Raw genomic sequence first — 18887 nt, forward strand, 5'->3', positions numbered from 1 at the left:
TTTGCAATATTTTCTCCCTTCCCTTCCAAACCCTATTTGGCCTTAAAGTCAAAGTTGAGCAGGCCACTGGATCTCTCCCACGCCTGCCTTTCCCTACCTTCACACATCTGGCTTGACAGTTAATTGATAAAAGATGAGCCCACTATGTAGGAGCACGGAGCTGACCGGGCCCTGGCCTCACCCTGGCAGCAGCTAGCTATTCAGTGGTGAACTGGGTTCCAACCCTAGTCACTTGGCAAAGTCACAGAGTGGGTGGAGATGGGAAAAGCATCTGTCTTCCTCATCTATGCTCAAAACACGGCATTTCCTCAAGGCCCGGGAGAGGGGACAAAGAGTTCTAACTGCCTACAAACTCCAGCCCAAACATGATGATATCACTCTCATGGGTAGTGAAAAGCACTAGCAACTGTTCAGCAGACTATGGCCTCTGAATTGATCCTGTCTATTCCAGAACTGGTTATGGATATGCTTTTTAACATCAACATTGTGTCAAATACCATCCAAGTCCATATGGCATGTGTGTAATAGATAGACAGTTTCTAAAAGAATACAATGGCCTTTGCACCTGACTTAAGTAACACCAAGAAAGACAGATCCTTCTATGCCCTGCCAACAGTTGCAACATGGGAAGTGAGAACGGATTTCTTCTCCACACACTGACTGTCCTCTTGAAAACAGCAACCAACTCTGCCACATTTCCTGCTCATTGGTCCACTCTCGTCTTGGACCTCTCAGAGATATTCGATCCCTGTCCGGTATCTTAGAGACCAGCGGAGCCCACATGATCACCTGATAGCCCTGATCCCTAGGAGCCTTCGCTTGTAACCAGTCAATTCTTGGCATCTGTAAGAAATGACATTGATGACAAGTCCCACAGTGTGATGCATGCAGTGCAAAGAATAAATTAATTCTTTCTCTACTTGCTGCTAGGATGGGTTCTAGCTACACATGGGTTTCTTAGGTCTTAGGAATATGCTGCATTGTAGAGATGGTAGTGGCTTTCTTGAACTAACTGAAGATTATTTCATCATCATCATCATCATCATCACCATCATCATCATCAAATAAGGCCTTTATGAAAGTAGGACATATAACAGGAAGTCCAAAAACAGCTGAAGAGAAAGGAAGTAAAAAACAGAAAGAAGGTACTCAGCTGTATGACTGGGATTTCTCTGTGATCTTTACCCTACTCCGGGGGTTTCCTATCTCCAATGCTCCTTCATAAGTACCATAATAAGCACATGCTTGTGAGTTATACAAGGTCAAACATGAAGACTGGTGGTTAAAGCCTGGACAACAGAGCTGAGGGGCAGCCCCGTGTCACATGTTTGTTTCAGGTGACCCAGGTACACAGCTAGACTTAGATCACCACCATGCGGCACTAGCTTTCCATGGGTAGAAACGTTAAGCTACTGTAGAGAATGCATTTTAGAGCCACCATCACACTCAAGGAAAACGAAAAATACTCAAACTACTTAAGATGCACCTCTAGCCGGGCGGTGGTGGCACACGCCTTTAATCCCAGCACTTGGGAGGCAGAGGCAGGTGGATTTCTGAGTTCGAGAGTTCGAGGCTAGCCTGGTCTACAGAGTGAGTTCCAGGACAGCCAGGGCTACACAGAGAAACCCTATTTTGAAACAAAACAAAACAAACAAAACAAAAACAAACAAACAAAAAAAAGATGTACCCTCTACTCCAAGCATCACTATGAAGTTTGTTTTATGTGATATACCAGTATACAGAAAGATTTTTCATTCACAGTAACATCTTGAAAGGAGAAGTTCTCTTATAGCTAATTTGTCTCAAAATGAAGCTTAATTTATTATTAAAAGAAGGTCAAGAACCAGTATTTCAGACCAGTACCTGAAATACAACTGAAGTCCCACAGCTCCTTAGAAGTCTCCCTCAGTTCTCATGTTTGCTTGAAGACTAGGAGAGATTTTCAGGGTGATGGCCTTAACCTCTGAGAATCATGGGATGGTTGAGAGCATTCCAGGCTGCTCTTCTATTCCAGCAGGGTTGGGCATTTGAGACCAGCAAGGAGAACTAGTGGTCCTGAACTCTGTGTTCTGATCCAGGCTGCTCAGACCCACCCAAGGGATACCACAGAATGGAAAGATCAAGAACATCATCTTTTCAAGCCCAGTTTTTTTCAAGCCCAGTTTCTGCCTTCTCCCTGCATCCCCTCCCAGCCCGGTGATAGTCAAAGCCAAATACACTGAAAGGGGAGGAAAGAAAGCACCGCCTTCTCTTGTCCATCACTGAGAGCGTAGCCCTGGCTTCCTCTCCTACAGGAAGGAGATGATGCTGGCTTCCAGTGACGGGTGTGGGCTGGGGAGAAACCAGATACAAAAGACAGAGCAAGTCAGGATGTTACTAACAGTCCAGCTTTCTTTTCAGGTTCCTGTTTAGCTAAACATTTCAAAGGAGACGGTTTCCCATGCTCCTAGTCTTCCCAGTGTGTCTTAGAGGCCTGGGGCAGTATAAGGGAGGGAAGAAGCCAGAAAAGGGAATCTGTCCACTCCATCATCGCCAGGACTGGCTTAGTGTCTCCCCATATGATACCAACTGAGGTAACTGTCAAGATCCTGTTCTTCTAGCATCTGTCATCCACGGCTGAGTGGATGGGCATCCCTTTGGGATAGGCAGCTGGAGTCCCTGGCAGGTTGGGTAGACATTCTAGGCAGGCTGCCTCCTTGCATGGAAGCTGTGTACCTTGCTTCTCACTGAACTGAAGGGGACACATCCCTGAGCCGTCAATGTGCGTTTTCCCTACATCTTCTGCTGCTAGGTTAAAGCACTGGTGGCCAGAGCTCTGGTGCCTCCTGAGCAGCGCCTTGTTCTTTGGAATCAGAAAGAGAGCCTAAAACATCTAAAAATAGTGGATGCCACAGTCTACTACAGTTCCAAAGGAGGCCTACGTATGATGATCCATCCACTCATTGATTAAGCCGATTTTGAGACAAATTAGCAAGGAGGGGGCGGGGCTTTCCTATAAGATCAATGAAGAGAATGAATGATACATAAAAATCTTATAGACTATTCCCAACTTTATATGATTCAGAAAATGAATCTCAGCATGATACCCAGTAAAGCAAACATTGTATTTAAATAGCAAGGATTTCTTCCTCCTTATATTTCATAATCACGCTCAATATTTGTCTCACTTTGTAGCTATGAGGAAAAAATAGAAAATCAGAGCAAATAGGAATGAGAAATCCAATTTCACAACTTCCTGTCCAGTCAGCCCTCAGCCCATAGTGAGGACCAACTGGCTCAGCAAACATGTCATGGTTCCGTGTAGGAGCTAGGAACTGGATACCTTAAGCCCTAACAGACCATGTTAGAGGGGAAAAGGTTGTGAGGTGGATAATGTTCTAAGACCCAATACCAGAGCTACAAAGAACACCCACCAGACTCCCCGTCTAACATCTGCTTCCATCCCAGATGGCCAACCTAGCACTGATACAGGACCTTCTCCACTGCCGCACTGAATAAAACAGACCCTTACATTTCTGTGGCAATTTGCCTCTGAGGCTGAGCCGACTTTAATTGCAGAAATCATCTAGATGACAGGCTTTTATTACATCTGTATAGCATCTCACAGAAGAGCTTGTCACACAGCAGTTGAGAAAGGTCACCTCTCTGGCTGACAGGACTATCTACCTCGACCACAGAACACATTGATGTACTTGGGTAGCCTTCTCTGGTGATGCTTCTAAGGCCTGCAAGTCTTTTAGACCATGACTCAGCCCCGTGTTACTATATATATAAAAGGTTAGAGTCTCTGACACAATTCTCACTGTCTACCCCAGGGCCTTTTAGTTCTTTTGTTTGTTTATTCATTGCTTTTGAGTCAAGGTCTTCAACCCAGACTGACCTTGAAATCTTTATGTAGCTAAGGGTGGCCTTGAACCCCTGATCTTCCTGCCTCTGCTTCCTGAGTGCTGGGATTAAAGATGTACATCACCAGCTTGATTTATGCCATGCTGGGGATGAACCTAGGGTCTTGTGCATGGTAAGTAAGCACTCTGCCAACTGAACTCTGTCCCCAATCCTCTTCTCTTATTTCTGTCAACCCCCTTAGAGGTGAGAAAGGAAAGAAAGCTAAGGAGAAACACCAAGCTGAGGAAATTTGTTCACATAATCTTGAGGCAGAATAATTTTTGCTTAATTTTTAAACAGAACCATGATGTCACCAGTTGCAATTACAGCCTGGTGGTTTGAAGTCCCATATGTTTGACAAATAGTGCCAGTCATTTGCCAAGTCTAAACATAACTAGTTTTCCCTCAGTCACAAGCTGTCTCCTTGTCTCCCACCAACGTTAGGATTTGGTTTCTTCTGCTCTTCTTGAGATGAGTGTCCCTGAGGACCTGGACAGATGCAGACTGTTTTCCTGCCTGCTCTGTTCTGTTTGCCAGGGAAAACATTCTATAAATTCTTTCAGAACCTCCCCTGGTAATGAGTTTCTGTCCATCAGTCTCTCTGGCTTTGTGTGAAACATTCCTTCTGGCTTTCCATGACAATGGGCACAACTGCCCCGAGAGTATCGAGACCCACCTGGCCTGAGGGCCACCCATCACAGCCCTGTTCCAAAGGAAACAAAAAGTGCACATCTCACCCCATTCCTCACTTCCAGCCATCTGTGGACACTTTGTAAAAACCACCATTGGCACCACAAACGGCTGCTTTTATATTTCTACAAACTCACTCCCAGCACGGCTTATGTGTGCGAGCTGAAATTTCATCCCAAGAGTGGCTTCTGATGTACCCTGATTCTACAGTTGGGAGAGAGGATCAAATTAAGGATGTGGTTAAACCACATCCAGAACTAGGGAAATGCCTTACTATTCTTGTCATAGCAATGCAAGTCAAATATTAAACTCCCCAGAGCCTGTCTCATTTGTATCCATAGCCATGATTTACAACCCAATTACTCATCACCATGGCAACCAGGTATTTTTGACTGACTAAAGAAAAGATTGCCAAGATACAGATATCCTTTGGGAATAGGATCCCCGACCCCTTTTTCCAGGGCTAGGAATAAAACCCAGGTCCTTACATGTACTAGGAAAGCCCTCTGCAACTGCGTTCTGCCCCTAGTCCAAGCCTGAGCCTTTGCAGGATGGGTCATATTCACTGTCACTTCTGTCCTGACACCAAATGGAGCTCACTTTGTCCTGAAACACAAGTATGACTTTTACCTGGAAGACTGAAAATCTGAGTGTCAGGCACCACCCCAGGGCCTGAACATCTGGTTTAGCATTAAACAAGTGTTGTACATGCCATGGGACTGGGATCAAGTTTTAAGGATGGGCTACTGGACCAAGGCTCTAAGATCTCACAGACAAAGGATGGCTGGGAGAAGAGACCCTGTGACTAAAGCTCCCACTGAGTGCCTCTCCAGGTATTCCTTGACAAGTCTGCCTTCAGTTGTTCCTTCTTAAGATAGGTCTCAAGGATTTTAAGCTAATCACAGTTCCTAGCATCATGAAAACGGTGGCCTTAATATTGTAAAATGATCACAAATGGACTTACTGAAAATTTAATTTTGACCTGCCAGGAATGTTTTTTTTACATGTTAGTAAAATGCCAGCTAATTATTAAAAGCACACCATGGAAAATTAACCAGTGTGGTCCTCTCCTATAATGGCCACACCTAGCAGGACTTATTAAGCACTAATAGGTTGTCTCTTCAAAACCAAAGCATGGAAGAAGCTAGGTTTCTTAGTTTTTAAGTGTGTATTTGCTTTGTTAGATTGACTGACACATGACAGTTTTCCCCTTGAGGTTATGGGGAGACTTTGAGGAGATATAAGGCAGGGGTCAGTGAATCTAGACTTCCACCTACCCCTGCAGTGGGGCAGGCTTTAGAGAAGTTCTTCCTTGAGATCTGCCTACCTCTGCTTCCAGAGTTCTGGGTTAAAGGCACACACGCTACTCTGATCTTTAGAGAGGTACTTTCTTAAACTACATATGCCAATCTGGCTTCTAACCTGGAGTTAAGTTCTTAGAATGGAATGTCATAGACTGGGTGGCTTAAACAAGTAGCATCCATTTCTTGAAGTTCTTAAAGCTGGGAAGACACAGATCAAGTCACTAACAGACTGATCTGAGTTAGCTATTTGGTATGCAGATGGCCACTTACTGATTATATCCTATTCCAGGACAGAGAGCAGAAAGAACAAGCTCTTGTGTCATACTCATAAAGGTCTTAAGAAGTAGAAAACCCACTGGGGACTCTACTCTCATATCCCAATCCCCTCCCAGAGGCTCCACCTACTTCATGAATATTCAGCCAATAGCATGAGTCACACAACTCCCACCCTTACCCCATGCTCTGAGGAATGGAAGAAATATCTGAGTGCTGTTCAAATCCATCACACTCTAAATCCAAGATCTGAGCAGAGTTGGTTGTGGTTTTGGTCATTCTATCTAAACGTAGCTTGTTATGCAACAATAGACTACCAGAAAAAAATAATCTGTATAACCTGGACATGAAGTGCTGCGACAACAAAATCCACCTGTAGCTTTGGGCTGGTGACATGAGGCACAGGTGGATAGATATCTGAAAGGGAAAGCCTAGTAGAGATGGAGGTGAATACGAGGTTTTTAATAGACACTGAAGAAGAGATCACCCATGTGCTATGGGGGTGAAAGTTTCAGGTTGCCACAGAAATGTAGAAGATATATCTATAAATGTATGGCTCTAGCTTTGAGGTTTAATTTCCAAAGGCAAAATTCAAGATGAACTTGAACAAAACGAATAGTCAATTTCTTAGGCAGAGTGTAGACTTGGGACTTATTAAGTCTGGGGAGCAGGTTCTCTGTCTTTTCCTTTGCCTTTCCCAGTGAAAGTTCTCCAAGGAAAACGAATGGCTTTACCGAAAAGACCAAATCTGTGATGTCATTACAAGAGGCATTAAGGTCTGAGAAGATCTAAGGTAATGTTTCACAGATCAGTTTGGAGACAGAAAGCCCTTCTGGGCTTGTCTCAAAGCCCCTCTTTACTGAAAATATGGCTCTATAGAGTCTTAAAGCCAGGGTTCCCGAGAAACCATCCTCAGAGCTGAAGACAAAGCAAGACCACTCTTGAAAAGGAAAGGGACCCACGAGTGCCTTTCCAGACCCAGAATGCAAAGGGAAGGCCATTTTGAACCCTCTAAACCATTCCATTCACCCTTCTGACCAGCAAGGGATTCCAGAACTACAGAGACAAATTCCTGACGCACCAAATTATGAGATATAGTGATGTCTGGTAACTTAAGCCACTAATCTTAGATGATAGTCATTCATCAAATTGTATCAGCACTTATAACACTTTACAGAAAGTGAGAAAACCACTAACTAAAAAGAGGGAGATTTTTGAATCACCCTCTTTACACTGGTGATAACTTCACTGGTTTCTCTTCACTATGAACCACAAAGTAACCACATGCAGAGATTTCAACACCTTCTTTTGCCATAGACACTGTCAACCCTGTATCCTTCAGTGAGCCCTCTCTTGACTTCCTTCAGTCTCCTAACCCAGGTTTTGTAAGTGATTGTCTCTGTTTATTTTCCCCACCCTAGAGAAAGCCACTCTATGCCTGGTCCAGGCTGGTGTAACCACTTCTCTTCTCGGTGATTATCTCTATCCCAAGAGGTTTCAAGCTTCATGCCAGACTGATTATTTTTTTACCCCAAAGTATAACCCTAATCATATCCAGCCATACTCTGACCACTGGAAATTTACTCCTTACCATCCCCCTAGGTTTGTGGTTCCCAAATCTTTACACTTGTCATTCTTCCTTCATAGACTACCTTCGTCCTAATCCAACATCTACCCAAGCCCTTAAAACTCTGGAACTTTTCCTTTTCATCACTTAGCTTTTGCTGTACAGCTACTTTCCCTCTGAGGAAACACGGACTTGACTGTTCAGCCTGACCTCAGTCTCTGTCTCTCAAATTCCCTTGTTTTTTTTTGGTTTACAACTGCCAACAGCTCTGTCCCATTCAGCCAAGTAATTGATTCATAGATTTGTCCTCTACTGGGTTACATGTTTCACAGTGTTGGGAACAATAACTCAGCTGTGGGATGTGCCAAGATGTTAGCTTGAATTGGAAAAGATGGATCTTGTTCTCAAAATGCATTATATCCAACAAAGTTGAGAATAAAACAATGAACAATTAGAGAATGAACTAAGGCAATTAGCTTCCAAATCACACAGTACAGATTCTAAGTGCTTTAGGAGATAGAGAAGTGGAGGAAGCCATGGTCAAGTATGGATCACACAGGGAAATTTCACTGATGAGGCAGATATGAGCTTGTAACTTCAGGGTGCAGGAGGAGATAAATGGAGAAGGAAGTCATTTTTGACAAAGAAACTTATTAGAGCTACAGGGTTGGCGTAAACAGGATGTGTTCACCAAAGAGTGAAGAGATGGACTTCTGTTCATGAGCCCTGTGTGTAGAGGACATCTCCAAGGCTAGCCTGCCCTTCCAAAATAAGAAATCCAAACCAGACAATAATGGTTCACTTGGGAGAACTTGGGAAACAGCACTTGGGAGACAGAGGCAGGTGAATCTCTGAGTTTGAAGCCAGTCTGGTCTGCAGAGTGAGTCCCAGGACAGCCAGGGCTACACAGAGTAACCCTGTCTCAAAAATAAATAAATAAATAAATAAATAAATAAATAAAACCAAATTATTGTCCCCATCAGAATCATAAGGTCACTTTATCTTTGACTTGCAAAATCATAAAGGTTTTTCCTAAGCTATAACCTGGGACATGTGTGAATAAAATATTTGAATGATCCCTATTTGGGAAAGCTGAGGAAATATCAATCTTCATGTAGCAGGTAGCACAATGGTACTATCTCAAGCCTGAAGCAGCCTGGAGCCTGGACATCATCTCAAGAAGACAGCATCCCTAAGAGGTTGTCACCTGCATCTGTAGTACAAGTATGAAAGAGACATTGTTAAGCCACCATGGTTTGGAGGTTGTTCCTGCAGCCTAGCACGATCTCTCCTGACTCATCCAGCAAGGATTTATTTGGATGTGTTTCTGAAATAGATCTTACCTTCATCTCAGAGACAATGAACCCACAGCTCAGAGACACTTGGGTTTGAGCAAGGGACCGGAGAGTCCATTGTCCTGTAAAGAGTAAAATCCAGTACATGCAATAAGCTATCCAAGAGTTGGGAGACAGTCTTCCATGGGTCATGGCTGTCACCTAGGAAGCAAAGTGCTCAGTGGAAACCCATCTGCCCATGTGTGCACTGTTGTTCAGCATTGCCAGGGGAACCCTCTGCCCCAATGTCTTTCATCCATAGCCACAGCATGCCCTGTCCCACTGTGGCCCATATACTTAGCCATAAAGTTAAGAAAAAGAATAGGGAGGTGATTCTGGCTTTACCAGTAGGCTCCACTCTATCCAGTTTCTCTAGCAAAGAGTGAAGTTGGTCACTATCTGGGTTCTCTACTTCTTCCCCTCATGAGTTCTGGACTCAGAGAAGAAAAGTTTGACTCCCTCAAAATCATTCAAAACCATCATCCTGAGAAGTTCGCAACAGTGCTTTGTGTGAGTATTCATCGCATTAGGGGCGCAGTGCATGCCAATAGTTGCTCATGACAAGTCTGCACACTTTCTCTGAACTGGACTCTGAAAATACAACCGTACCCAAACAAAGAAAACTCTGAGTTCCACTTCTTCATTCCCTTCCCTAGGCTCCAGGCCTAGGGTTTCTCCCCCTTCCTTCTCTTCCCCCATTTTCTGTGTATGTAAGGACAAAGCTTCCTGTGGGGGTTCGGGTTATGGGGTTGCTGTTCTATCATCTACAAAGCTACCATCATGCCTAGAAATAGCAGTGACTGCTTAATTGTGGCTTCTAGAACACAGCAACACCTGGAGAAGCCAGACGGCAGGAACAACCTTCCGGCCATAGTTACTTTTAAAAATAAGAGAGCAATGAGACAGACCTAGACCTGCAGAAAAGAAAAAAATGAAACTTTCCTGGGAGACTACACTGTCTAGTTACCTCCACCTCAGTTGGAGGGCTCTTAAGGCACTCAGCTGACATCTCCTCTCAAGAATGCTGGTCCATGTACTTCTCAACTCCTTCCTCTAGCCAAGCCCCAAGCAATCTCTTCTGTCTCAAATCTGGATCCATCAATTTTCCTTCCCCACATTTCTTTTTCCTATTGACTGGCTTCCCCACCCCACCCCACCCCCACTGTGAACCTGCCACAGTTGCTCCTTTCCAAAGGAGAAAGAGAAAGCCTTTCTTCACACTCCATCTCTGACCCTCTCTCCACACAGAGCTATCCGTGTTCACCTGGCTAGTCACCCACTTCGCCATCTCTCACCATCTCTAAGGACATCCTGCTTCACTGTTCACTGGAAATTCACAGCAACCTAAACCTTGCAAATGTGATCTAATTTGTACATGGGGTCTTTGCAGATGTCATCAAGCTAAGATGAAGCCATGGGGTGAACCTGTATCAAACATGCCTGCTGGCATCATAAGAAGAGACAGACATGTAGCAATGGAGGCAGAGATTGGACTCCTGGACCTACAATCTGAGGAACACCAGGAATGGGAGTGGTGGCCCTGATGGAAGCCAGAGGCAGCTAGGAAAGAAATCTTTCCAAGACCATTCGAGGGAAGGCAGTCCAGTGAGCCTGGAGTTATGGATTTCTACCCTCTATCCCTGTGAGAGAATAAGCCTTGTAATCCCAGGTCACTTAGTCTGTGATCCTTTGTTATAGGACCCATAGGAGGCTAATAGACACCTCTTTCTAGATTATTCTCCTTCCTTCCTTGTAGAAGTTAACACATCTCACAGCTCTATTCTCCTGAAAGTGTCCTTGGCAATGTCAGCAAGACATCTTCCATTTCTCCTCTTAACTCTGACAGTTGCTGGCCCTTTTCAGTGATTTTTCCCTAGTCCTTACTATTATTTTTTCCCACTCTGTTTTCCTTTCTGGGGAGAGCTCATACCCACGATGACTAGTATGTATTTACAGTTTGTCGCTCTTCAGAACTTTAGGCTTAGATCTCCAAGCCCTTACCCAACATGACTGCTATATGCAATTCCCATGTATCCATCCAGAACTGAGTTCATCGTTTGCATCTTAACATTATTTACTTAATATTTCACACTTTTATATATACATATAAAGTAAGTTTATCATGATCTGTTCCTCCTATTCTCTTCTCTTTCTCTCCAAACTCCCCACTCTTCCCAATAAGTTCAGCTTTTACTTTCATAGATTTTTTTTTAATGGCCCACTGAATTTAATTACCCTAGCCTCAGTGGGAGATTATCTGAGCCAGGGCAACTTGCCCTTGGTCTCACGGTAGGGGAGTATGGTTGTCTTTTCTTCAGAAACCCATTGACTGCTATAGCTCCTTCAAGAAAAGGTGTGGCTGGATGAGTTCCTACCCCATCCATGATGGCATGTTAATGGGCATCATCTCATGCAAGTCTTGTGCTGGTGGCCACCGTTGTTGGGTTCACAAATGCAACAGCCACCATGTCATGTCTGGACATCCCTTCCCACTTTTATACCCTTACATTCTTTCCTCCCCTTCTCCCATGATGCTTTCTGGGCCTTGGAGTGAGTAATACAGATGTCCTGTCCAGAGTCAAGCATTCAAGACTCACCAAGTCTCCATACTTTGACCAGTAATGAATTTCTATCTACAGTAACTGGCACCCACTCAAAAAGAATCTTCTCTGACCAAGGGTAATAAGGCTGATACTTACCAATAGATTTGCACATAAACATTTAGAAAGCACTTTGGCACCATGCCCATTTAATACGTCAACAGTAGTTGGCGTCCTGCTAAGGTGAATAGATCTCCTTAGGCACTATTATTGACCAGGTTTATAATACAGATATGAATTCCTCCTGAGAAACAGGCCTCAAATCCAATAAGAAAAGAGTTAATCTCATAACAGGCAGGCCACTAATGCACCAAAGGACACATCTTGCCTATCAGGTTGTAGATTGCAGCATTACAACAAGTGGGTAAGACTGTGCTGACGCCTTTTGCCACCAGCAGCTTGCATAGTACTTTCCAGCACTATGAAAACCAGCCGACAGGACAAAATCTACTAGTTCAGTTCCAGCTTGATTTCTCTGTAATCTGCAACCAAAATGTGTAGCATCTTTAACAATGGCATCTTATCATCTGGATTTTGTGGGCATCCAAGAGTAATGTCAATATTCTGTATTGTTTTGGGCATCTCAGGGACTTCCCTGACCAACGACTTAAGAGAAAGTAACAAAATAGAGTATACCCTTTTCCCATCCTACAAAACAAAAGATAGGTATAGCTCACTGTCCCACCATGACTCTGCCCTGTCTGTTTCCTCTTTGATACCAGCTAAGGTCATCAAAGGCCACCAAATAATATCCATCCTACATCTGAACTCCTCTTCCTTTTCTTCCTTTTTTTCTGACATCATTTTCATTGCCTGAAGGGTGTCTTCATTAGTTCCTGAAGAACCTACAGTCAGTGTCTCCTTCGATCACCACTGTTCCTCATAAACCATGCCAACATAATTTGCATAAAATAGCTACCACTTGAGCCAAGGTCTAATGAGGCCTCAGTAGGAAGACTCAAAGCATGGGCTCACTCTAAGTCTGGGATCTGATATAATCTAATAGCTTAGTGACTTGTACCTGAAAACTTGGGTGCTTGCTATCAGCTAGATAATTATGCTTGATCTTTTTCTTTTTTTCTTTTTTTTTTTCTTTTTTTTTTTTATTGGATGATTTATTTACATTTCCTATGTTGTCCCCTTACCCCATCCCCCACCCCCCCCTTGGAACCCCCAATCCCCTCGCCCCTCCTCCTTCTTCTCTGTGGATGTAACCTCTATCTACACCCCCCCACTCCCACCTCCCCACCCTCAAAATTCCCACCCCCTGGGGCATCCAGCCTTCATGAGGTCAAGGTTCTCTTCTTCCACCTATGCCCAGCAGGGCCCTCCACTTTTACATATTCAGCTGAAGCCCTGGATCCCCCCCTAAGTGCTCCCAGGCTGGTGGTTTAGACCCTGGGAGCTGTGGTTGGTTGGTATTGTTGCTCTCCTCATGGTGCCACAAACCCTTTCAGCTCCTTCAGTCTTCACTCTAACTCCTCCATTGAGAACCCCATGATCAGTTCAATGGCTAGTTGTGAGCATCTGCCTCTGAATATGTCTGACTCTTGAAGGCCTCTGAGGAGATATCCATATCAGGCTCTTATCAGCATGCACTTCCTGTCTTCCACATCAGCATCTACCTTTGGTGATTGCACATGGGATAGATACTCAGGTGGGGTGGTCTTGAGACGGCCCCTCCTTCAGTTTCTGTCCCTCACTTTGTCTCCATATTTGCTCCCTTGAGTATTTTGTTGCTCCTTCTAAGAAGGACCGAATCACCCTCACTTGGTCTTCCTTCTTTATGGGCTTCATGTGGCCTGTGAGTTGCATCTTGGGCATTTCAAGGTTCTAGGCTAATATCCAATAATCAGTGAGTGAATACCATGTGTCTTCTTTTGTGATTGGCTTACCTCACTCAGGATGATAATTTCTAGTTCCATCCATTTACCAAGGAACCTCTCGAATTCATTGTTTTTAATAGCTGAGTAATACTCCATTGTGTAAATATACCACATTTTTTGAATCCATTCCTCAGTTGAAGGACATCTGGGTTCTTTCCAGCTCCTGGCTATTATAAATAAGGCTGCTATGAACATAGTTGAGCATATGTCCTTGTTATATGTTCGAGCATCTTCTGGGTATATGCCTAGGAGTGGTATAGCTGGATCCTCGGGTAATGCTATGTCCAATTTTCTGAGGAACCGTCAGACTGATTTCCAAAGTGGTTGCACCATCTTGCAGTCCCACCAACAATGGAGGAGTGTTCCTCTTTCTCCACACCCTCGCCAGCATCTACTATCACCTGAGTTTTTAATCTTAGCCATTCTGACTGGTGTGAGATGGAATCTCAGGGTTGTTTTGATTTGCATTTCCCTGACGACTAAGGATGCTGAACATTTCTTTAGATGCTTCTCAGCCATTCGAGTTTCTTCCGTTGAAAATTCTTTGTTAAGCTCTATACCCCATTTTTTAATAGGGTAATTTGGTTGTCTGGAGTCTAATTTCTTGAGTTCTTTGTATATATTGGATATTAGCCCTCTATCAGATGAAGGATTGGTAAAGATCTTTTCCCAATTTGTTGGTTGTCGTTTTGTCCTATTGACAGTGTCCTTTGTCTTACAGAAACTTTGCAATTTTATGAAGTCCCATTTGTCAATTCTCGATCTTAGAGCATATGCCATTGGAGTTCTGTTCAGGAACTTTTCCCCTGTGCCCAAGTATTCGAGGCTTTTCCCCACCTTCTCTTCTATTAGTTTCAGTGTATCTGGTTTTATGTGGAGGTCCTTTATCCACATAGACTTGAGCTTTGTACAAGGGGATAAGAATGGATCAATTTCATTCTTCTACATGTTGTCTTCCAGTTGAACCAGCACCATTTGTTGAAAATGCTGTCCTTTTTCCACTGGACAGTTTTAGCTCCTTTGTCAAAGATCAAGTGACCATAGGAGTGTGGGTTCATTTCTGGCTCTTCAATTCTATTCCATTGATCTTCCTGCCTGTCTCTGTACCAATACCAGGTAGTTTTTATCACTATTGCTCTGTAGTACAGCTTGAGGTCAGGGATGGTAATTCCTCCAGAAGTTCTTTTATTGTTGAGAATAGTTTTCGCTCTCCTGGGTTTTTTGTTATTCCATATGAATTTGAGAATTTCCTTTTCTAACTCTGTGAAGAATTGATTTGGGATTTTAATGGGGATTGCATTGAATCTGTAGATTGCTTTTGGCAAGATGGCCATTTTTATTATATTAATCCTGCCAATCCATGAGCATGGGAGATCTTTCCATCTTCTGAGATCTTCTTCAATTTCTTTCTTCAGAGACTTGAAGTTCTTGTCATACAGGTCTTTCACTTGCTTGGTTAGATTCACACCAAGGTATTTTATATTATTTGCAACTATTGTGAAGGGTGTCATTTCCCTAATTTCTTTTTCAGTCTGTTTATCTTTCATGTAGAGGAAGGCTACTGATTTGTTTGAGTTGATTTTATAACCAGCCACTTTGCTGAAGTTGTTTATCAGGTTTAGGAGTTCTCTGGTTGAAGTTTGGGGGTCACTTAAGTATACTATCATATCATCTGCAAATAGCGATATTTTGACTTCTTCCTTTCCTATTTGTATCCCTTTGACTTCTTTTTGCTGTCTAATTGCTCTGGCTAAGACTTCCAGTACTATATTGAATAGGTAGGGGGAGAGTGGGCAACCTTGTCTAGTCCCTGATCTTAGTGGGATTGCTTCAAGTTTCTCTCCATTTAGCTTGATGTTGGCTACTGGTTTGCTGTAAATTGCTTTTACTATGTTTAGGTAGGGGCCTTGAATTCCTGATCTTTCCAAGACTTTTATCATGAAGGGATGTTGAATTTTGTCAAATGCTTTCTCAGCATCTAGTGAGATGATCATGTGGTTTTTTTCTTTAAGTTTGTTTATATAGTGGATTACATTGATGGATTTCCGAATATTGAACCATCCCTGCATTCCTGGGATAAAACCTACTTGCTCATGATGGATGATTGTTTTGATGTGGTCTTGGATTCGGTTTGCTAGAATTTTATTGAGTATTTTTGCATCGATGTTCATAAGGGAGATTGGTCTGAAGTTCTCTTTCTTTGTCGGGTCCTTGTGGGGTTTGGGTATGAGTGTAATTGTAGCTTCATAGAACGAATTGGGTAGTGTTCCTTCTGTCTCTATTTTGTGGAATAGTTTGAAGAGAATTGGTATTAGGTCTTCCTTGAAGGTCTGATAGAATTCAGCACTAAAACCATCTGGTCCTGGGCTTTTTTTAGTGGGGAGACTTTTAATGACTGCTGCTATTTCCTGAGGGGTTATGGGACTATTTAGATGGTTTATCTGCTCCTGGTTTAACTTCGGTACCTGGTATCTGTCTAGGAAATTGTCCATTTCATCCAGGTTTTCCAGTTTTGTTGAGTATAGGCCTTTGTAGTAGGATCTGATGATTTTTTGAATTTCTTCAGTTTCTGTTGTTATGTCTCCCTTTTCAGTTCTGATTTTATTAATTTGGATACTGTCTCTGTGCCCTCTGGTTAATCTGGCTAAGGGTTTATCTATCTTGTTGATTTTCTCAAAGAACCAACTCCTGGTTTTATTGATATTTTGTATTGTTCTTTCTGTTTCTATTTGGTTGATTTCAGCCCTGAGTTTGATTATTTCCTGCCTTCTACTCCTCCTGGGTGTATTTGCTTCTTTTTGTTCTAGAGCTTTTAGTTGTGCAGTCAACTTGTTAGTGTGTGCTCTTTCCAGTTTCTTTTTGTAGGCACTTAGAGCTATGAGCTTTCCTCTTAGCACTGCCTTCATGGAGTCCCACAAGTTTTGGTATGATGTGTCCTCATTTTCATTGAATTCTAAAAAGTCTTTAATTTCTTTCTTTATTTCTTCCTTGACCAAGTCATCATTGAGTAGAGAGTTGTTCAGTTTCCATGTGTACGTGGGTTTTCCATTGTTTTTGTCATTATTAAAGACCAGTCTTAGTCCGTGGTGATCTGATAAGATGCAAGGGATTATTTCAATCTTTTTGTATCTGTAGAGGCTTGTTTTGTGACCAATTATATGGTCTATTTTGGAGAAGGTACCATGAGGTGCTGAGAAAAAGGTATATTCTTTTGTTTTAGGATGAAATGTTCTATAGATGTCTGTTAAGTCCATTTGGTTCATAACTTCTGTTAATTTCAAAGTGTCTCTGTTTAGTTTCTGTTTCCATGATCTGTCCATTGCTGACAGTGGGGTGTTGAAATCCCCCACTATTATTGTGTGAGGTGTAATGTGTGTTTTGAGCTTTAGTAAAGTTTCTTTTATGTATGTAGGTGCCCTTGCATTTGGAGCATAGATGTTCAGAATTGAGAGTTCACCTTGGTAGATTTTTCCTTTGATGAGTATGAAGTGTCCTTCCTTATCTTTTTTGATTAATTTTGGATGAAAGTCGATTTTATTTGATATTAGAATGGCTACTCCAGCTTGTTTCTTGGGACCATTGGCTTGAAAAATTGTTTTCCACCCTTTTATTCTGAGGTAGTGTCTGTCTTTGTCACTGAGGTGCGTTTCTTGTATGCAGCAAAATTCTGGGTCTTGTTTGTGTATCCAGTCTGATAGTCTGCGTCTTTTTATTGGGGAATTGAGACCATTGATGTTAAGAGATATTAAGGAAAAATGATTTTGCTTCCTGTTATTTTTGTTATTAAAGGTAAAGTTATGTTTGTATCTTTTTTGGGGGTTGTTGGAAGATTACTTACTTGCTTTTCCTAGGTTGTAGTTTCCCTCCTTGTGTTGGCATTTTCCATCAATTATCCTTTGAAGTGCTGGGTTTGTGGGAAGATATTGTGCAAATTTGGTTTTGTCATGGAATATCTTGGTTTCACCATCTATAGTGATTGAGAGTTTTGCTGGGTATAGTAATCTGGGCTGGCAATTGTGTTCTCTTAGTGTCTGTATGATGTCAGTCCAGGCTCTTCTGGCTTTTATAGTCTCTGGTGAGAAGTCTGGTGTAATTCTTATAGGTCTGCCTTTATATGTTCCTTGACCTTTTTCCCTTACTGCTTTTAGTATTTTTTCTTTGTTTTGTGCATCTGATGTTTTGATTATTATGTGACGGGAGGTATTTCTTTTCTGGTCTAGTCTATTTGGTGTTCTGTAGGCTTCTTGTATGTTTATGGGCATCTTGTTCTTTAGGTTAGGGAAGTTTTCCTCAATAATTTTGTTGAAGATATTTACTGGCCCTTTAAGTTGAGAATCTTCATTCTCATCTATACCTATTATCCTTAGGTTTGGTCTTCTCATTGTGTCCTGGATTTCCTGGATGTTTTGAGTTAGGAGTTTTTTGCATTTTGCATTTTCTTTGACAACTGTGTCAATATTTTCCACCATATCTTCTGCATTTGAGATTCTCTCTTCTATCTCTTGTATTCGGTTGGTGATGCTTGCGTCTGTGACTCCTGATCTCTTTCTTAGGTTTTCTATCTCCATGGTTGTCTCCCTTTGAACTTTCTTTATTGTTTCTATTTCTAGTTTCAGATCCTGAATGTTTTTGTTTAATTCCTTCTTTGTGTTTTCTTCCATTTCTTTAAGGGATTTCTGTGATTCCTCTTTAAGGGCTTCTATCTGTTTACTTGTACTTTCCTGTATTTCTTTAAGGGAGTTACTTAATTCCTTCTTATAATCCTCTATCATCATCATGAGAAGTGATTTTAATTCTGAATCCTGCTTTTCAGGTGTGATGGGGTGTTCAGGGCTTGCTATATTGGGAGAATTGGGCACTGATGATGCCAAGAAACTTTGGTTTCCGTTGCTTATGTTCTTGCGCTTGCCTTTCGCCATCTGGTTAACTCTAGTGGTACCTGCCCTCACTGTGTAAAACTGGAGTCTGTATTTCCAGTTATCTTGCTTATTGCAGAGCTCCTCAGAGTCCAGAGGTCTCTGTGGTCTTATGCTCCTAATCTCCTGGGTGGAATAACTCCTGGGACTCAGGCCACCTCTTGGATCTGGAAATCCTTCTGCTCTGAGTGCAGTGGGTCCTCGATGACTCAGGATTCAGTTTCAGCTGCTCTGAGTGCAGTGGCTCCAGCTGCTCTGAGTGCAGTGGCTCCTGGATGACTCAGGATTCAGTTTCTCAACAGGACAGGAGCAGACCGACTCTGTGTCAGCTGCTCTGAGTGCATTGGCTGCTGGATGACTCAGGATTCAGTTTCTCCACAGGACAGGAGCAGACCAACTCTGTGTCTGCTCCAGCCCAGAGGACCAGGCAGG

Source organism: Grammomys surdaster, unplaced genomic scaffold (assembly GCF_004785775.1).
Source record: "Grammomys surdaster isolate TR1022 unplaced genomic scaffold, NIH_TR_1.0 218, whole genome shotgun sequence".
Lineage (NCBI taxonomy): Eukaryota > Metazoa > Chordata > Mammalia > Rodentia > Muridae > Grammomys > Grammomys surdaster.